The 18,700-nt window shown below is 35.9% G+C and overlaps 1 protein-coding gene and 1 non-coding gene across 9 annotated transcripts in view; both read left to right on the forward strand.

Annotated features, from left to right (window-relative positions):
• Window positions 1–18,700, forward strand: part of LRP1B (LDL receptor related protein 1B) — a 1,853,519-nt gene that overhangs the window by 916,200 nt on the left and 918,619 nt on the right. The window lies entirely within an intron of this gene.
• On the forward strand, window positions 8,048–8,150 carry LOC116638145. The gene has a single exon (XR_004300637.1). It is a non-coding gene; the product is annotated as a U6 spliceosomal RNA (small nuclear RNA).

The raw sequence follows: 18,700 nt of genomic DNA on the forward strand, positions 1-18,700 counted from the left end.
GGACATCTGGGCCTTTTCCATAGTTTGTCTATTATGGACATTGCTGCTATATACATTGGGGTGCAGGTGCCCCTTCGGATCACTACATTTGTATCTTTGGGGGTAAATACCCAGTAGTGCAATTGCTACTAGGGTAGGGTAGCTCTATTTTCAACTTTTTGAAGAACCTCCATACTGTTTTCCAGAGTGGCTGTACCAGCTTACATTCCCACCAACAGTGTAAGAGGGTTCCCCTTTCTCCACATCCTCACCAACATCTGTCGTTTCATGACTTGTGAATTTTAGCCATTCTGACTGGTGTGAGGTGGTATCTCATTGTGGTTTTGATTTGGATTTCCCTGATGCCGAGTGATGTTGAACATTTTTTCATGGGTCTGTTGGCTATTTTTTTTTTTTTTAAGATTTTATTTATTTATTTGACAGAGAGAAAGACACAGCGAGAGAGGGAACACATGCAGGGGAAGTGGGAGAGGGAGAAGCAGGCTTCCCACCTAGCAGGGAGCCCGATGCGGGGCTCGATCCCAGGACCCTGGGATCATGACCTGAGCCGAAGGCAGACGCTTGATGACTGAGCCACCCAGGCGCCCCTCTGTGGGCCATTTGTATGTCTTCTTTGGAGAAATGTCTGTTCATGTCTTCTGCCCATTTCTTGATTGGATTGTTTGTTCTTTAGTGTTGACTTTGATAGGTTCTTTGTAGATTTTGGATACTAGCCCTTTATCTGGTAAGACATTTGTAAATATCTTATCCCAGAGAATCCTCTGATTTTTGACCAGAGAGAGAAAAGGCACATCTGCCTTTTTTCTTTTTTCTATTTCTAGCTCAGTAGCAACCTTTATTATTTCAGTTCCTTCATAGTTAGTGACATCTAGTCACTTGGTCACATCTAAAGGTAATTGGTTAGAAAATATGGTTTCGGTCAACCCCTCCACATTTTGGAAAGGGAATGGCATGAACTATGAGCTTCTGGTCACAGATGACTGTCTCTGCCACTATAACCACTATCTGATTTTATTATTATTATTATTATTATTGTCTTTTGGTTACTAACAAATTAAATGCAGAAGAAGATAGCATGTCAAAGACTTTGTTTCTGAAAAGTATTTTAAATTGAGTGGGTTCATGTTTTGCCAGTGTTTTTTATACTCCCCTGAATGTTCAGATTTCAGGTTTATCATTTTACCTTGAATGAGTTATTTTCATTAGGTATATATTTCCTCTTGAGACATTCACATATACACATAATCTATTAAAAGTTGCTTGGCAAACATATAATCAGAGAAACAAGTATATTATACCCTGGCCAGTAAATGAAATAATAGGCATCTCCATATTAGGGCAATTTCTCTAAATAACTGGTGCAAAATTCCTAGAACCTAAACACCCTCTTCTCTGGAAAGTCTAGAAACACCATGAACTTTCTCCACTCTATTTCCAACTTTTTAGATGTTCGAATGATAATTATTCTTCTATTTGTGCTTCCTAAGATCTCACTACTACTACCAGCCCATAGAAGGCCTTATTTTCCAGACTGGCTATCTTGGATTTTATTTGATATGCACTAAGCTTGTATCTATTATTTATTTTTTGTTTTCTTGTTTGTTTTGGAGCATACTTTGAATAAATGTAATGTTTACAGAAATTCAATCGGAGAGTGGAGGACAAAATGGATTATTGGTAGGGGTAATACCAGAGGCAGAAGAGAAAGAGAAGACAGTTGAAACAGTGTAAATATAGTATAATAATGATCAGTATGTTTTCTAATACTTTAGACACTGACAAAAATCTTAACTCTATGTGCTTAAATGATAAGTGAATTCATTTTCTCACTTAGAGGAAGTCCAGAGAAGAGCAAGCCTGGTTGGGATCCAGGCTTGGTTGGATCTGAGCTTGGTTGAATTGACACCTCGATGACATCATTAGAGAGCCACATCCCTTCCATATCTCTGCTCTGCCATCCACAACTACATCCTTTTTCCCCATGGTCATAAGGTTGCTGCCAGTAGCAACTGAGGAAAATTGTTTACTTATTCTCATGCAGCAGGAAAAAGAAAGAAATCCGACCCCTTAAAATGTACTACAAATCTATTACTTCAATTTGAGTGGGCTAAATAAGGTTGCTTTCTCACACCAGGAGCAGTCTCAGTTGCTGGGAGAATACCATGTGATGTTTGGATTTGTATTAATCAGAGTCCACCCCAAGATCTGGAAGTGTATTCAATTTCCCCCAGTTGTGTGGGATTTGGTGGTGGTGAAGGAGCAGGATGGGGAGGGGAATGGGGAAGGATGGCTGTCTGAACATAATCAAGTTTCTGTTAAGGAAAAGAACTGGAAGAGGCCAAACAGATAATTTCAGTGAGAATGGGAGAGAGATGTATTATCGATTCAGTGCCATGGGAATATTTGCTGTGGAATCCAAATTACTGTACTTGAGAGCGAATCATGTTCTTCATGATGGATATTTTGAGGTTCTTTGTCAAAACCCTGCAAATACTAGATAAGGATGGTAATGGAGATGATAATGATGATGATGATGATGACAAAGATGACAGTGAAAACTGCATTGATAACACCTATGATGATTTAACAAGGCAATTATTCAAACTGTGGCTACCAATCATGTGTTTTTGTTTTTGTTTTTTGTTTTTTTTGATGCTGAAGCATGCTAAATTTAGACAGAAAGCCCTAGTTTAGTCCATAGGAAGAGATATTTTAGGGATCTATAGTGACTTCCTGATGAATAAGACAAACATAGGTTTAGATGATTGAAGATAGGGAAATTCTTAGTGAGAAATAGAACTAGCTGCTGGAAACTCTGCCTTCCTTAAATGCTCTTACTCTTTGGATCTCTGTCTGCTTCTATTATTCAAAAGACAAGTACCTGGATAAGATAAGCAGAATAATACCTACATTTGAGGTTGCTTAGTAAAGATATTTTTTAAGCCATGCCTGGTTTTTATTTTTTATTTTTTAATTTTTTGTATAGTCATTTCATACACTAAATTTCACTTATCAGACAACTTAATATTGTATGATTTAAAAAACAATTTTAAGTATATTTTATTAAAATTAATAAAGATGAATAATAGTGAATAACTCAAAAAACTTCTTTGTTTTGTAATCTATAGGATTAACAGCTAAAGTATAATAATTGTGATTAAAACCAAAATCCCATTTTTCTTAAATTAAATAAGAATATTTATTTTAGTCAATATTATTATAAGTAAATTTAGAGGATCAAAGTCTCTGCCTTAAACACTTGTAATTAATAGTATTTTTAAAAACTTATATCTGAGCTATGGCATTTTCTGGGAGGTAGTTTTATTAAAGATTTGAATTGGAAAGAGATTTATGTTACATATTTTTCATAGTAATATTCTTAGTGTTCATAGTGTAGAAGCATATATATGCTGAGACAAATTATAATGTGATACTTTGTGGAGCATCCTGCTCTGCCCCTTTGTCCTGCTTGAATTGATGCTGAATACATCACATGGAATTCATATAGTGAGCTCATCTGTGCTATGTGAACTTCTCCATGATGGGGGTGATTTTATTGAACATGTTCTCATAGATGATCTCAACTACCCCAGAACCTCAAGTCACTCTATCATCATTTACCTAAAGACTAAACTATCTGACTGTTGCATATAGAGTCAACTAACTACTTTTGCATTATCTGTCTTGTTTCCTTTATGTTTAGTATTACATCAGAATGTGAATTTGCCGTTCTGATAGAGACCATTTCTTTGAGAGACAAAGAAAGAAAGAGATTAATATCAACGTTACTGACTGTTTACTTTGGCCAGTCATTGTTCTAAGCACTCCCTGTGCATTGATCAATTTAATCTTCACAGTATCTTGTGAGGTAATTAATACCTTTATCTTCTTTTACAGATGAGGCTTGGAGAGGTAAATTACTTGCCCATAGTCAAAGAGCCAGGAAGTGTTGCAGTCAGGGCTCAGACTCAAGCAACCTGCACCCTTATCCACTACACTATACCCGCAATGAGTCAGCTTTAAGCTGAGAGGAGGGGTGTTAAGATGAGGAATTTGGGGGTTTGTGGGGAGCTATCATTCATGCACAAGACTGGGTACTCAGTGCTGAGGAAAATGGCACTTGGGGATATGCAGTGTGGCAATTTTGTACCTTAACATGGGATACCTGTAAGTTTGCATATGTGTTAGTTCCATGAAGATAAATAGAAATGACACACTGGATTTGTTCTGAAAATTTAAAGGAAGTAACTATAAGCCATTATGAAAAAAGAAAAAAACAAAAAACTACAGAGAGAGCAGAAAGATCAGTGGTTACCAGGGGTTGGGGCAGGGGATTAAGGGAGGATGAACAGGTAGAATAAAGATAATTTTTAGGGCAGTGAAACTGTTCCATAGGATACTGTAATGGTGAATAGGTGTCATTATGCATTTGCCAAAACCCATATAACTAACTGTACAATACAAAGAGTGAACCCTAATGTAAAGTATGGACTTCAGTTAATAACAATGCGATAATATTGTTTCATTAATTGTAACAAGTGTAACACACTAATATAAGACAGAAGAAACCATGACTGAGGAAGAAAGGGGATGTATGGGAGCTTTATATCTGCTCAATTTTCTATAAACCTGAGGCTGCAAAAATGAAGCCTGTTCATTTTTTGAAAAAGGAAAGAAAAAGAAACTATTTGTAAGTTATCATATGACTGTAATTGTGAATCAGTCAGGAAATGGGTGACTCGTTTCAGAATAATTGTATCTTTTCTTCATTCGTGTTGACATCCAGGACTTCCATACTCCCACTCAGGTACAAATTCCAAAAATGCCTTAATGCTGTGCTCTCTGTACACCACTAAGCTATGAATTCTGGATGAGCCCAAGTCTACTTGCCTCGGTTCCTCCGTGAATAGGAAAGAAACACCTTTTGAATGCATCATTAACTCTTGTAAAGCCACAGGGACACAATTGAAGAGTGGTTGAGTGGTTTCCCTAAATGTATAACTTACAGGGAAGGAAAAGAGAAATCTCCCCAGCATCTTTTAGCATGATTATAATGATGGGCCCGATTTTCCCATGCATAATCAGCCTTTGTTCATAGGCTGGCATTTGAAGGGAGTATTTACTCCAGATTTTAAAAATGAAAGAGCTTGTATGGGCTGAGAAAAAAAGAAGTGGGTAAATACTAACATTTCTTGTGGAGGTGGAAACGACTTCCCCTACACTTTTCTCACCATTCAAGTCACAGTGTGAAGGAAATAGCTTTCAAAATTGAGAGGGCCAATGGATCCATAACTGTGCTTTCTCCACACTGTTAAAGCTCAGTGTGGGTCTCGCTGGCGAGGCAAACAGTAAGGGAGACATCACAGGATGCAGGGTTATTAGAGAAAGCAGGAGAGATTCACATTTCTGTCACAACCAAGGTCTAGCTGACTCACCCATGCATGAGAAATGCTTATTCTCGGCTCATTTTCTAGGGTTGGTGGCTTGATTGACCCCCCAAAAAGCAGTTTTCTATTCAGAAATGACTTATGTGAAGCTAATTATCATTACCTACCATTTCAGAATTACAGGGTTTGCTTGGGCCTCATACCTCTTCATAAGAATACAGGAGATTTTTTATTTATTTTTAATTAATTAATTAATTAATTAATTATTTTAAAGATTTTTTTATTTAGTTATTTGACATAGAAAGACACAGTGAGAGAGGGAACACAAGCAGGGGGAGCGGGAGAGGGAGAAGCAGGCTTCCTGCTGAACAGGGAGCCCGATGCGGGGCTCGATCCCAGGAGCCTGGGATCATGACCTGAGCTGAAGGCAGAAGCTTAGCCACTGAGCCACCCAGGCGCCCCTACAGGAGATTTTTTAAAGATATCACAATTTTAGAAGAAAAAAAATAAATCCACACCATGGAATAAGTTTTGCTATATACTTATTAGATAGGAATAAGAATATATAAACATATTCATAAATGGTATATAGGCACTCTATAATTAAGAGTTTGTATAATTGGTAACCAAACTCCATCATGAATATAAGGTTAATAACCTGGGTAGTAACACTTTTTGTCTGTTAGGATTTTGATTACATTGGGGGGGGTGGGTAGGAGGGAGTGGTATCTTTTTCTATGCCAATCTGTGTCCAAATACTGTTCTCACTTGCACATTTGAATCAGGTTGATGTTGGACTTGTTGCCTCCTGTTATCAATTTTGATACGTTAAGTGATGAAATTTCAAACTTTTGTCCTTAGAAAGGACAGATTCTCTTCTTTACTACCTAACAACTATAATTCTGTTGCTACTCTTCTTGTAATGTCTGTTTCTACATGCTACTGTACTATGCAATGCGGGATTAATGATAATGCAGTTCTCCTCAAATACTGACTTCAGTTATTTATGGCTATCCCAGAAAACTGTGTAATATAGGCCACTGGTGTAGCTTTGGAAAACCTCCAGTGATTTGAAATGAGGGGGAAACACAAAAATGTCAAGATTAATTACTAATCAGAAGGTTTTTTTCTTCCTAAACCTACATATACTCCATATTTTACGAACAACTTTGTACTATTAAGGGTATTTATAACAAAATATCATTGAGTACTATGTCGATTATGATTACTAATTTGCTTTAGCTGTCATGCATTTACTCTGTCATGCTCTTTTATAAGCCATTAGCTTATATCATTCGCTTAGTCTTCACAAAAGCCTGTATTTATCTATCCATTATACAGATCAGGAGACTGAGGTGGGTAGAGAAAAGCACTTGCTAAATATCACACGTTTACTAATTAATGAAGTAAAGATTTAAACTCAGAAAATCTTGCTGTAGCGTTCCTGATTAGTAATAAATTTCTGAACAGAAGCAATCCTATTAGATGAAGAGTATATGGATAAAAGTCGCTATTTTTATAAGAAAGACTATTACTGTTATTATTACAGTTATTTATTGTAATTATTTTCTCTAGTGTCCTTTTCTCTTTTGACAGTCTGAACTGCAAAATTCTGTCTATAATTTGGTAGTTCAGGATTTTAAATTTCAATAGTGATTAAGTGTGATTGTTTAATAGTTCACTGTCTTACACAGTGCACTTCACTACTCTAGGTAACTGACTCATTTTCTTTCTAAACATAGTTATGATAGAAACCACTGCTTCACTTTCTAGCAGATGGAGAGCAATCTTGTTTTAATGTACATCGTTTACAATAGATACAAGCTGTCAGATAACTTCTGGTAAAATAGGATGCTGAATCAGACATTTATTTTTAGTGGCAATTGTTGACACATAGACTAGCCCACCCAAATGAAAGTATGCCATATCACTTGGCTCTATCGATAAAATACGCTGTAATAGTCTTTGTCATTTTTCATTTTAGATTTCTGCTTCAGACTTCCTACTATACACCATGATTTCCATCACTTCTCTTCAAGCAGCTTGTTGTCTTAAAACCATTATACTTTATCTTAATAGTTATATCTTAGTTTTTGTTTCTATTCTTTGTTAAGAATCATCAAAACCCAGTAGTTTTAAGTAGTTACATTCATATTTCTAAAAAATGTGCTCTAGAATCCAATAGATTTAGATTTGAATCCCAGCATAGCTCTTTATGGACTGAATGGAAAATGTGTTTTAATTACTGAAAATCCTCCACTTTTTAATTTTATAATATTTCTATCGAAGATTATTATAAGAATCAAATGAGTTAATGTTTCTAAAGTGATTATAATTTACCATATGTATTATTAACTTTAATTCACTAATATGAGGCATCAAATAAATAATGAAAGCCCCCAACAAAAACAGATTTTAAAAAGTGAAGGAGCTGAATTAACACTTATATGACAATATTGGTCATATATCAGCTATGTCTGTTCCACTTAGTTAATGTCTATTTTGTATAGTTTTAGTATTTTAATACTGCTACTGGAAAGAAGAAAGGAAGAAACATTGACATTTATTATATGCACAATGCCTCTTTTGGTTAATTCATGTAGATGTGATATTTGGAAAATATAATGGGAGCTAGATTTGGGTAAAATTAAAAATGCTAAGTGTATACTTTAGCTGCACATATATTAAAAATGGAACAATACAAAGATTACCCTAACTCCTACATAAGGATGACATGTGAAGCATTTTATATTCCATATTTCTAGAAAAAAATATATTTTATAGGTTTTTTGTGTATTTGGTGATAAAGCAAGTATGGTAAAATTATAATAAATGGGGATTCAGGGTGAAAAGTTTATGGGAGTCTTTTGTATTATTTTTATGACTTTTCTACAAGTCTCAAATTATTTAAAAATTAAAAAATAATATCTTGGGAAATAAAAAAGTAAAAATAAAGTTGCAATCAGTCTTTTATTTTATTTTTTTTCAGTCTTTTAGTATGTTTCAACTAGATCTGGATGAACCCTTACAAGATAGGTACTTTTGAAGTATAGAGGTTTCATGTTTTATGTGTATTACATTTTAAGTTTTAGATTTGCTAGTTGTACTCTACAATATAATAATGTATTTTCTAAAATCCTTTTTTTAAGTTGTTAAAAAGCCATGAGCTTACTTGATACATCTTATAAAAACAAATTATTAAGAGTGCTATTTATTTTTTACTCTAGTGCAACCAATAAGTACTTTCATACATAGATACACTCATAAATACAAATTATGATAAGTGCGATATGAATATAAACAATGTGTAATTGTCAAGATTGACAGAGAATACATTAGTTAAATTAGTTGGTCAGTGAAAGTCTCACTGAGGAGATGACATTTAAAATGTTACTTAAAGGGGCGCCTGGGTGGCTCAGTTGGTTAAGCGACTGTCTTCGGCTCGGGTCATGATCTCAGGGTCCTGGGATCGAGCCCTGCATCGGGCTCCCTGCTCGGCGGGAAGCCTGCTTCTCCCTCTCCCACTCCCCCTGCTTGTGTTCCCTCTCTCGCTGTCTCTCTCCCTGTCAAATAAATAAATAAAATCTTTAAAAAAAAAAAAAAAAAAATAAATAAATAAATAAATAAATAAATAAAATGTTACTTAAAGGATAAGACAAGAAAATTAGGGAAAGTGGTAATGTCGACAGGGAGCACAAGGAGCATTGCAGAGAGAGACCAAGTCTGGTACCTTGCGGAGGAAGAGAGTGGAGCATGTTTGAGAAACTGGGAAAAGGGCAGTGTGGTTGGAGTACAATAACCAAGGAGATGAGTGGCTCAAAATGAATGTGAAGAGAGAGGGTGGGGCTGTATCGTCTAGAGCCTTGAAAGCCACACTGGAAGATTTTAAGCCAAAGAGTCAGTTGGCCAGATATACAATCTAGAAAGCTCAGTTATTGTGAAGTATGTTGTGTGTGTGTTGTGGGGCAAAATGGGAATGGAAAGATTAGTGAAGAGCCTATTTCAGTAGCTTAAGATGGGTAACAGTTGCTTGAACTAGAGTAATACCTGCATAAATGGAGGAAATGTCATTTTGTGATATATTATGTGTATATATTTTGAATGTATTATGGGTGGAAGAAATTTACTGTATTACAAATAGCTGCAGCTTAGGGGCACCTGGGGGGCTCATTCAGTTAAGTGTCTGCCTTTGGCTCAGGTCATGATCAGTGTCCTGGGACTGAGCCCCATGTTAGGCTCTCTGCTCGGTGGGGAGTCTGCTTCTCCCTCACACTCTCACTCTGCTCTCCCTCCCTCTCTTTCTCTCTCTCAAATAAATAAATAAAACAAAACAAAAACAAAAACAAAACAAATAGCTATGGCTTAAGACTTCAACTGAAACCATGGTAATAACAATGGCATACTTAACATTTAAGAAAATATTAGAAGCTCTCTATAATGAACATTATGTTAACTAAGACTTCTAACTAAAAATGATTATTTTTAAATGAGTGAGAATTTAGGGCGCCTGGGTGGCTCAGTTGGTTAAGCAACTGCCTTCGGCTCAGGTCATGATCCTGGAGTCCTGGGATCAAGTCCCGCATCGGGCTCCCTGCTCAGCGGGGAGTCTGCTTCTCCCTCTGACCCTCCCCCCTCTCATGCTCTCTCTATCTCATTCTCTCTCTCAAATAAATAAATAAAATCTTTAAAAAAATAAATAAATAAATGAGTGAGAATTTAATCATTATTATTATAATCACAAATTATGTGAAACTTTTAATTTCTTATTTTCCTTTCTAAGCTCATTTAAATGGATATAACTTACTGAGAATGTGCTATTGTTCTTATTTTCTTAATGGTTCAATTATACTTAAAATTATTAACAACATAATTTCATATTATGTTGGTAGAGGATGATGATGCACTTCTTAAATGAACAAAATAATAATAAGTGAATAATTCCTTTGTAAATCCTGGATATTGTGAGCTTGTAGGAGGTAAATGTATATCCAAAAGATGATGAAAATTATTAGCTAATGTTATTTGTAATCATGATATTCCATGGAGATTAGTGACCTTACTTATCATAATTGTAATAGTATAAACATTTAATCAATGCTATCAATATTTCATCACCAAAGAGTTAATGGAGAAAAGACAACCAAAAAATAGAGAAAACAAAACAAGAGAGTTGGTGATGTGGAGGGTATAACATCGTATATTGGGAAGAGCCCTGGCTTAAGTCAAAAGATTTGGCTTCCAGTTCTGGATTCAGGGAACCTTGGTTAATTCATCACTGATGATTTGTAAGGTTTTCTGAATTCATAACTGATGATTTGTAAGCTTTTCTTTCAACTCCCCAATTCTGTGCTTTTTCTGAAATACAAAGGACTAGAGCCCTCTGGCTACTTTTATTTAAGTGTTCTTTTTTTTATTTATTTTTTATTTTTTTTTAAAGATTTTATTTATGGGCGCCTGGGTGGCTCAGTTGGTTAAGCGACTGCCTTCGGCTCAGGTCATGATCCTGGAGTCCCGGGATCGAGTCCCACATTGGGCTCCCTGCTTGGCAGGGAGTCTGCTTCTCCCTCTGACCCTTCTCCCTCTCATGCTCTCTGTCTCATTCTCTCTCTCTCAAATAAATAAATAAAATCTTTAAAAAAAAAAAAAGAAAGATTTTATTTATTTATTTGACAGAGAGAGACACAGCGAGAGAGGGAACACAAGCTGAGGGTGTGGGAGAGGGAGAAGCAGGCTTCCCGCCGAGCAGGGAGCCCGATGCGGGGCTCGATCCCAAGACCCTGGGATCATGACCTGAGCCAAAGGCAGACGCTTAACGACTGAGCCACCCAGGCGCCCCTATTTAAGTGTTCTTGTTCATTCCACATTCTCTCTGCATAATAACTTGTTTTAAAAATCAGAACTTAGGGGCACCTGGGTGGCGCAGTTGGTTAAGCGGCCGACTCTTGATTACAGCTCAGGTCATGGTCTCAGGGTCGTGAGATCAAACCCTATGTAGGGCTCCGTGCTCAGAGGGGAGTTGGCTTGAGATTCTATCCCTCTGTTCCTCCCTCACTCTCTCTGTCTAAAAATAAATAAATCTTTAAAAAAAATTTAAAAAAATCAGAACTTAAAAATCAGTGAATATATTTCATTATCTATCATTGTGATTTGAGTGTATTGAGAAAGTGGATTCTTGGGAAGAATGGAAAGATCAGATAAAGTGTGATGTGTCGAAGCAGGAATGAGATGATTAAAACACTGAGCCATTGAGATAGTGGGTCAAATAGAAATAAGGAAATAATAGTAATTAGTTTTAGTAGTTGGGTAGGAAAACATATAAAAGTAATTAATAAAATAATTCTGGACCAGCTGCTACTATATTTCCAATTGCCTTATTCCTTCTTGGAGTGACTCTGCATCCTCTAAATTCCAGAGCTTATTTTCTCTTTAACGAGGCTATAGGGGATTTAAAGCTGCTTCTCCAAATCTGGATTTCAGCAAAATCTGTTTGTTACTATCACAGAAAGAAATCTGGCCCCAAAATAAGCATGATCGTAATGACTACAGAGAGAAAAAAGCCTACAACTTGGGTTAGAATACCTTGAGTAGAGTTCTAGTTTTGTATCCTATTAGCTCTTCTATACAACTACATGAAAAATTGTTATCTGACATTCAAAAGCAGCATTTGTAAAATGTGAACAATTTTGTCTATTTATGTTATCCTCATCAGGAAAATAAGAGTTAAATATGGCAACTTATATAAAAATGCTTTGTTATCTGGAGACTGCTATATGTTTGTGAGCTAGTTTTTGCTATTCATCAATTTAGCCTGCCTAGTATGACCATTGATGGATAGAGATGAAAACTGGAGAATTTCTTCACTACTATTAGTCAACTTTGTATTACCATAGAGTTTAACGATGATTGAGTTGTACTCCCAAACCCGACACTAATTAAGAAAAAAGCAAAAAATTCCACAAAACTCGTAGTTCCTCCAGCTCTGCAATAGATCATCACAGGGCCATTAACTTCTCTGTAAGATGCTGTTCACTTTTCTAACTTCCATCTCCACCTTCTGCTTCCTTGTATATAGCAACCACAGATTCTCTTGCTCACATTATGAGTTCTCTAAATGCCATTCAACTCAATACAACTGGAACTGAATTCAATATCTTATGCATACAATGCAGATTAATGCTTTCCTCAGTCTCTGTTTCTTAGCAGTTCTAATGTAGATTTTCCACAAAAACATCGAGTAGCATCGAAGTTTCAATGTTTTCTTAGAGTAGCCCCGAATATCTAACATTAGACAAGTCCAAGATGTAATAATCATCTGCAAAGTATAATAATTTTGACTTGGTGCCAAACCAGGGGTTATAAACTTGATTTCGAACAGACATCTTCCTAATGTATCTGGATGTAAATTCACAAATTATCATATATCCAAGTGGTCATCAATCAGTAGAATCATCTTGCAACACAAAACAATATTATTACCAGGTTGAGGAGTTTTTATTCATTTTGTAAAATTGAATTCAAATTATACTTTATAATATAAACCTTTAATTTCATTTTATGGAAATATATGAATTTGCTTGAACAGAGAAAGAAAGTTTATAAATATGCAACCTAAACATATCTGTTGTGAAATGAGCTGTGTCCTTTGTATTAAATTAGGTACTTTCCAAAAGAAGAGGTTCAAGGTTCAGACAAGTTTTTGTGTTTAGGTAGGCTATTTAAGTGGTTATTCCAGGAAGCAAGGGTATGGGGTCTTCGAAGAAGAGTCCCGGAAGGAGGTAAAGGCAATATGAAGCATGTTACTACAGGAACTGTGATGAGTTGGGGCTTGATTCTCCTTAGAACTTTCTGAGAAGCGTATGGAATGATTGACAGAACTGCCTACTTGAAGACCAATCATGACAAACTCCTTTCCTCTATCAGTTGAGTGTTGCCCTTGGTATGTTAATTTCCTAGGCTAATGCATGCCTACTGAACAAGATTTACTTTGCTCAAGGTGAAATGTTGTCAATATATGGAAAATCAAAGCTCATTTTCAACTGTCCACCATAGATTCCACAAGAATTAGAAGCCGAGAGGATTCATGGTGGGACATCAGGTACCTTATTACATAGGCGTTTGTGAACTTCAGTGATAAACCACCTATAAAAACAGTGTTTAAATCATCCGGAGCCCAGTACTATTGTTTTTAGACCTATGCTTCCAAATTATATTTTCAAATTTGGAAAACCAGAATATAGTTAAAATGGACCCTCTTTAGTTATTTTATGTTTATGTCAAAACTGCAAATAATGTGAGATTTTATCCTATTTCAAAGCCAAGTTTGCCTGCCAGAGCTTCCTAGATCTTGGCAGAAGACAGAGACTTTGGGTCAAAGATAAAGTACTTTATTACTCACAGGACTGCAGGCAGTGTGACTCCACGCTCAAATTAGTTCCCCTCCTTTTCAAACATCATTGAAAAGATAAAGAGGAGCACCAGGGTGCTTATATTCTAGAGGAAAGCCTCTAGAGGCAGATCTGAAAGATCATTAATGTCCTGCCCATCCCCATACTTCCCACAGTCTAAGGTTATCTCTCCTTCAACTACAGGATTTTTGCTCTCCTTCCACCTCCACAAATTCTGAAGTTGCTATAACTTCATCTCCTTTTTTCTCCCCAGTCATCTCCTACTTCAACCAGAGCTTTGCCTGGAAGAGTCAAATGAAAGAGGGACCAGAGCATATTTATAAACTGTAACCAGAATTAAGTCTTAATGTCCCAATTCTCATTCTGAACAGGCTGCCATCCAGAGACTATACATATTTAGGCAGGTCTGGGGTTGCCCCTGTAGGTTAAAGAAAGACACATTATGCCAAGGAACTGTCAGGAGGAAACCCTGAAATTTCTGAAGTCTATATAAAGCCCTATAACCCTCAAACCCTTTCACCTGAGATTTTATTTTATTCACAAGCCATCAAGTTAACTTGTTCTAGTTTCACAGTCTTCTAGGTCATGGAGAGCTTTATTCATCACAGGATAGGCTCCCCAAGTCCCAAGGAAGAATGTAAAGGTGGACCCAGATGGATGATATGCACACAGTAAGTTTGTAGGATAGCTGAGCAACTCTGAGTTTAGGAAACCACCAATTTTATAAGGCCATAGCTAGCCACTGGCCCACCAACCTTTGCCCTGGAGAAGGGCATTATCTTTATTATTCTGGTCAGGTGACAAATCTGCCCCCTGCCCCGGAGGGAGACACTGTTCGTTTTACACACATCCTTGAAAGGGTAGTATAAAACAAAAGTTGCCAATGCCTTTGCTTAAAACAAGGGGCAGAAATGTCAGAGATCCAATGGAGAACTGTGTCCAAATATTTTGTTGATTTTGGTGGTAGCATTCTAGTCTTTCCATCTGGAAATGGCTTTGTTCGTTACTATCTGCCCCCCCACCCCGCCCCTGTCAGCTGTATTTTAAAATAGAAGAACTGGCAAATAAAATATTAATTGTGTAAGAAATCAAAAAAGGTTATTTGACAAATTTACTTTTTGTTCATCATTATAATATTTTTATCTTATTTCTCCCTAATGTTGTAGTAATGAGGAAAATGGAACTTCCATTTCATAATTTTTTATGAGATATATATATATAAGTAGTAACAGCTAAATTAGAAAATAAATCAAAGGTAATGGAGAAAACCATTGAATTTTATAATAATTTGCCTCTACTTTAGGCAGGTAAAAGAAAAAAGTATCCTTTATTTTATTGTATTTGATACTTTAATTTTGAAATATTTTGACTCTCCAAAAGTTGAAAAATTAATAGAAAACTCCTATAAACCATTCACCCTACTTCTCCTAATGATAACATCTTACATGACCATAGTAAATTATTAAAACCAGGAAATTTATATTGGTACAATATTATTAACTCAACTACTGATGTTATTCGGATTTCATATGCACACTTTTTTAGTCTATAGTTCTTTGAAATTTCCTATGTATATATTTATATAACTATCGCCAAAATCAAGATACAGCACACATCCATCACCACTGAAAAACCCTCCTTTTCTTTTTTCCACTTAGTCACACACTTCCCTAGCCCTAACCTCTGGCAACCACTGATCTGTTCTCATGACCATATTTTGTGACTTCAAGAATATTACTAAATGGAAGATTTTTCAATTAAAAACTTTGAGATTGGCTTTTTTTCCCCCCACTCAATATGATTCCCTCAAGATCCATTCATATTGTGCATATTGGTGGCACATTCCTTTCTATTGCCGAGTAGCATTCCATTGTAGAGACATAACACGTCAATTATCCATTCACATGAAAGAGAAACCTTTGGGTGGTTTCTAATTTGAAGCTATTTATTATTTAAATAAATAACTTATTTAATAAATTATTTCAAGCTTCTATGAACATCTGTGTACAGGTTTTCATGTGAGCATAAATTTTCATTTTTCTAGGATAAATACCCAGGAGTATGATTGCTGAGTAAATTGCATGGTAAATTCGTGTCTAATTTTATTTAGAAACAAAAACCAACAAACCAACCAAAAAAAAAAAAAAAAAAAAAAAACACTGCCAAACTGTTTTCCAGAGAGTCTGTACAATTTTACTAGCACTATGAGATCCAGTTGCTCAGCATCCTTTCCAGCATTTGCTATTTTATATATATATATATATTTATATTTATATTTATATTTATATTTATATTTATATTTATTTATTTTAGCAATTCTAGTAGGCATATAATGAGGTCTTATAATGCTTTCATTTGCATTTTTCAAAAGGCTAACAATTTTAACCTTTTTTATTTGCTTATATTCCCATCTTTTTAAATGTAATGTTATTTTGTTATAGTAAAAGCTAAATTGTGACTCTAAACAATAAGACTTCTTTTGCCCAACTTATTGATTAATTGACTTATTTCTTGTCATTTGAGAGGTTGTATTAAATTTTGTCATTATATGAGAAGTTTATGCTCAAGCATTTTAATTTCTCTGAAACAGGGGGCTTGCACCTGGCTATTGCTATATATAAATATTTTTCAACATTTTATCTATTCATTTGACAAAGAGAGAGTGAGCACGCAAGCACAAGCAGGGGGAGTGGGAGAGGGAGAAACAGATTCCCCACTCAGCAGGGAACCTGACACAGGGCTCGATCCCAGGACCCTGGGATCATGACCCAAGTCGAAGGCAGATGCTTAATGACTGAGCCACCCAGGCACCCTTTTATTTGAATTAATAAAAATGTAGAAGAATCTATGTCTACATGTTTATACTTTTAATTTAATTTTTAAAATATTATACGTAAATAATAGAAAGATGATAAAAAGGCCAAGGTTCCATTTCTGACTCTGTAGCTACTATCCATGTACCTTGGTTTGTTAGTTCTCCTCTCTGACATCCAGCTTCCCAGTTCCACAGAAGAAGGCAAGACCATTCTTCTCCAGAGTACCTTTTAGGTTTAATTTTTTCTCCTGTAATATGTAAATTTTATAGAAAATTTGTAAAATAAAGATATACATAAAAGGTACTAATTAGAAATTATTTATGTCCCAGAATAAACTGTTAATATACCATATTTCTATTGCATACATTTGTATTCATACATGTAGAAAATTGCATAAACTTTTATATTCATGTTTTATAAATTTAAAGCAAATTAAAATTGGTATGCTACATATGCTTTTTATATCCATATGTTTTTATAAGTTTAAAAGCAAATGATAGCCGCAGCAACTTCTTCCTAGAAACATCGCCAAAGGCAAGGGAAGCAAGGGCAAAAATGAATTATTGGGACTTCATCAAGATAAAAAGCTTTTGCACAGCAAAAGAAACAGTCAACAAAACCAAAAGACAACCGAAAAAATGGGAGAAGATATTTGCAAATGACATATCAGTTAAAGGGCTAGTATCCAAAATTTATAAAGAACTTAAGAAACTCAACACCCAAAGAACAAATGATCCAATCAAGAAATGGGCAGAAGACATGAACAGACATTTTTCCAAAGAAGACATCCACATGGCCAACAGACACATGAAAAAGTGCTCAACATCGCTCGGCATCAGGGAAAACCAAATCAAAACCTCAATGAGATATCACCTCACACAAGTCAGAATGGCTAAAATTAATAAGTCAGGAAAAGACATGCAGAGATGTGGAGAAAGGGGAACCCTCCTACACTGTTGGTGGGAATGCAAGCTGGTGCAGCCACTCTGGAAAACAGTATGGAGGTTCTTCAAAAAGTTGAAAATAGAGCTACCATACGAACCAGCAATTGCACTACTGGGTATTTACCCCAAAGATACAAATGTAGGGATCCAAAGGGGTACATGCACCCCGATGTTTATTGCAACAATGTCCACAATAGCCAAACTATGGAAAGAGCCAAGATATCCATCGACAGATGAATGGATAAAGAAGATGTGGTGTGTGTGTGTGTGTGTGTGTGTGTGTGTGTATATGTGTATATATATATTTTTACATATATATATATATAATGGAATATTATGCAGCCATCAAAAGGAATGCAATCTTGCCATTTGCAACGACGTGGATGGAACTGGAGGGTATTATGCTGAGTGAAATAAGTCAATCAGAGAAAGACATATATCATATGACCTCACTGATATGAGGAATTCTTAATCTCAGGAAACAAACTGAGGGTTGCTGGAGTGGTGGGGGTGGGAGGGATGGGGTGGCTGGGTGATAGACACTGGGGAGGGTATGTGCTATGGTGAGTGCTGTGAATTGTGTAAGACTGTTGAATCACAGACCTGTACCTCTGAAACAAATAATACATTATATGTTAAAAAAAAAAAAAAAAGAGAGAGAGAGAAGAAGATAGCAGAAGGGGAAGAATGAAGGGGGGGAAATCAGAGGGGGAGACGAACCATGAGAGACTATGGACTCTGAAAAACAAACTGAGGGTTCTAGAGGGGAGGGGGTGGGAGGATGGGTTAGCCTGGTGATGGGTATTAAAGAGGGCACGTTCTGCATGGAGCACTGGGTGTTATACACAAACAATGAATCATGGAACACTACATCAAAAACTAATGATGTAATGTATGGTGATTAACATAACATAATAATAATAATAAAAAAAGCAAATGATAGGTTACATAAAGCATCTTTGTTTTTAAAGCCTGGACAATATAATGTTCTATCCAGTGAAATGCAACAATATAATTATTTTGCTATTTGTTAGATATGTGGAGGGTGGATGAAGTTGGGAATGAGAACAAATTTCATTGGGCAGGATGGGATAGTGTCCTGCCAAGTATTCTGTACCTTTCATCAACCCAGATTGATAATTAATGCT

This window comes from Phoca vitulina, unplaced genomic scaffold (genome assembly GCF_004348235.1).
Source record: "Phoca vitulina isolate PV1807 unplaced genomic scaffold, GSC_HSeal_1.0 scaffold1, whole genome shotgun sequence".
NCBI lineage: Eukaryota > Metazoa > Chordata > Mammalia > Carnivora > Phocidae > Phoca > Phoca vitulina.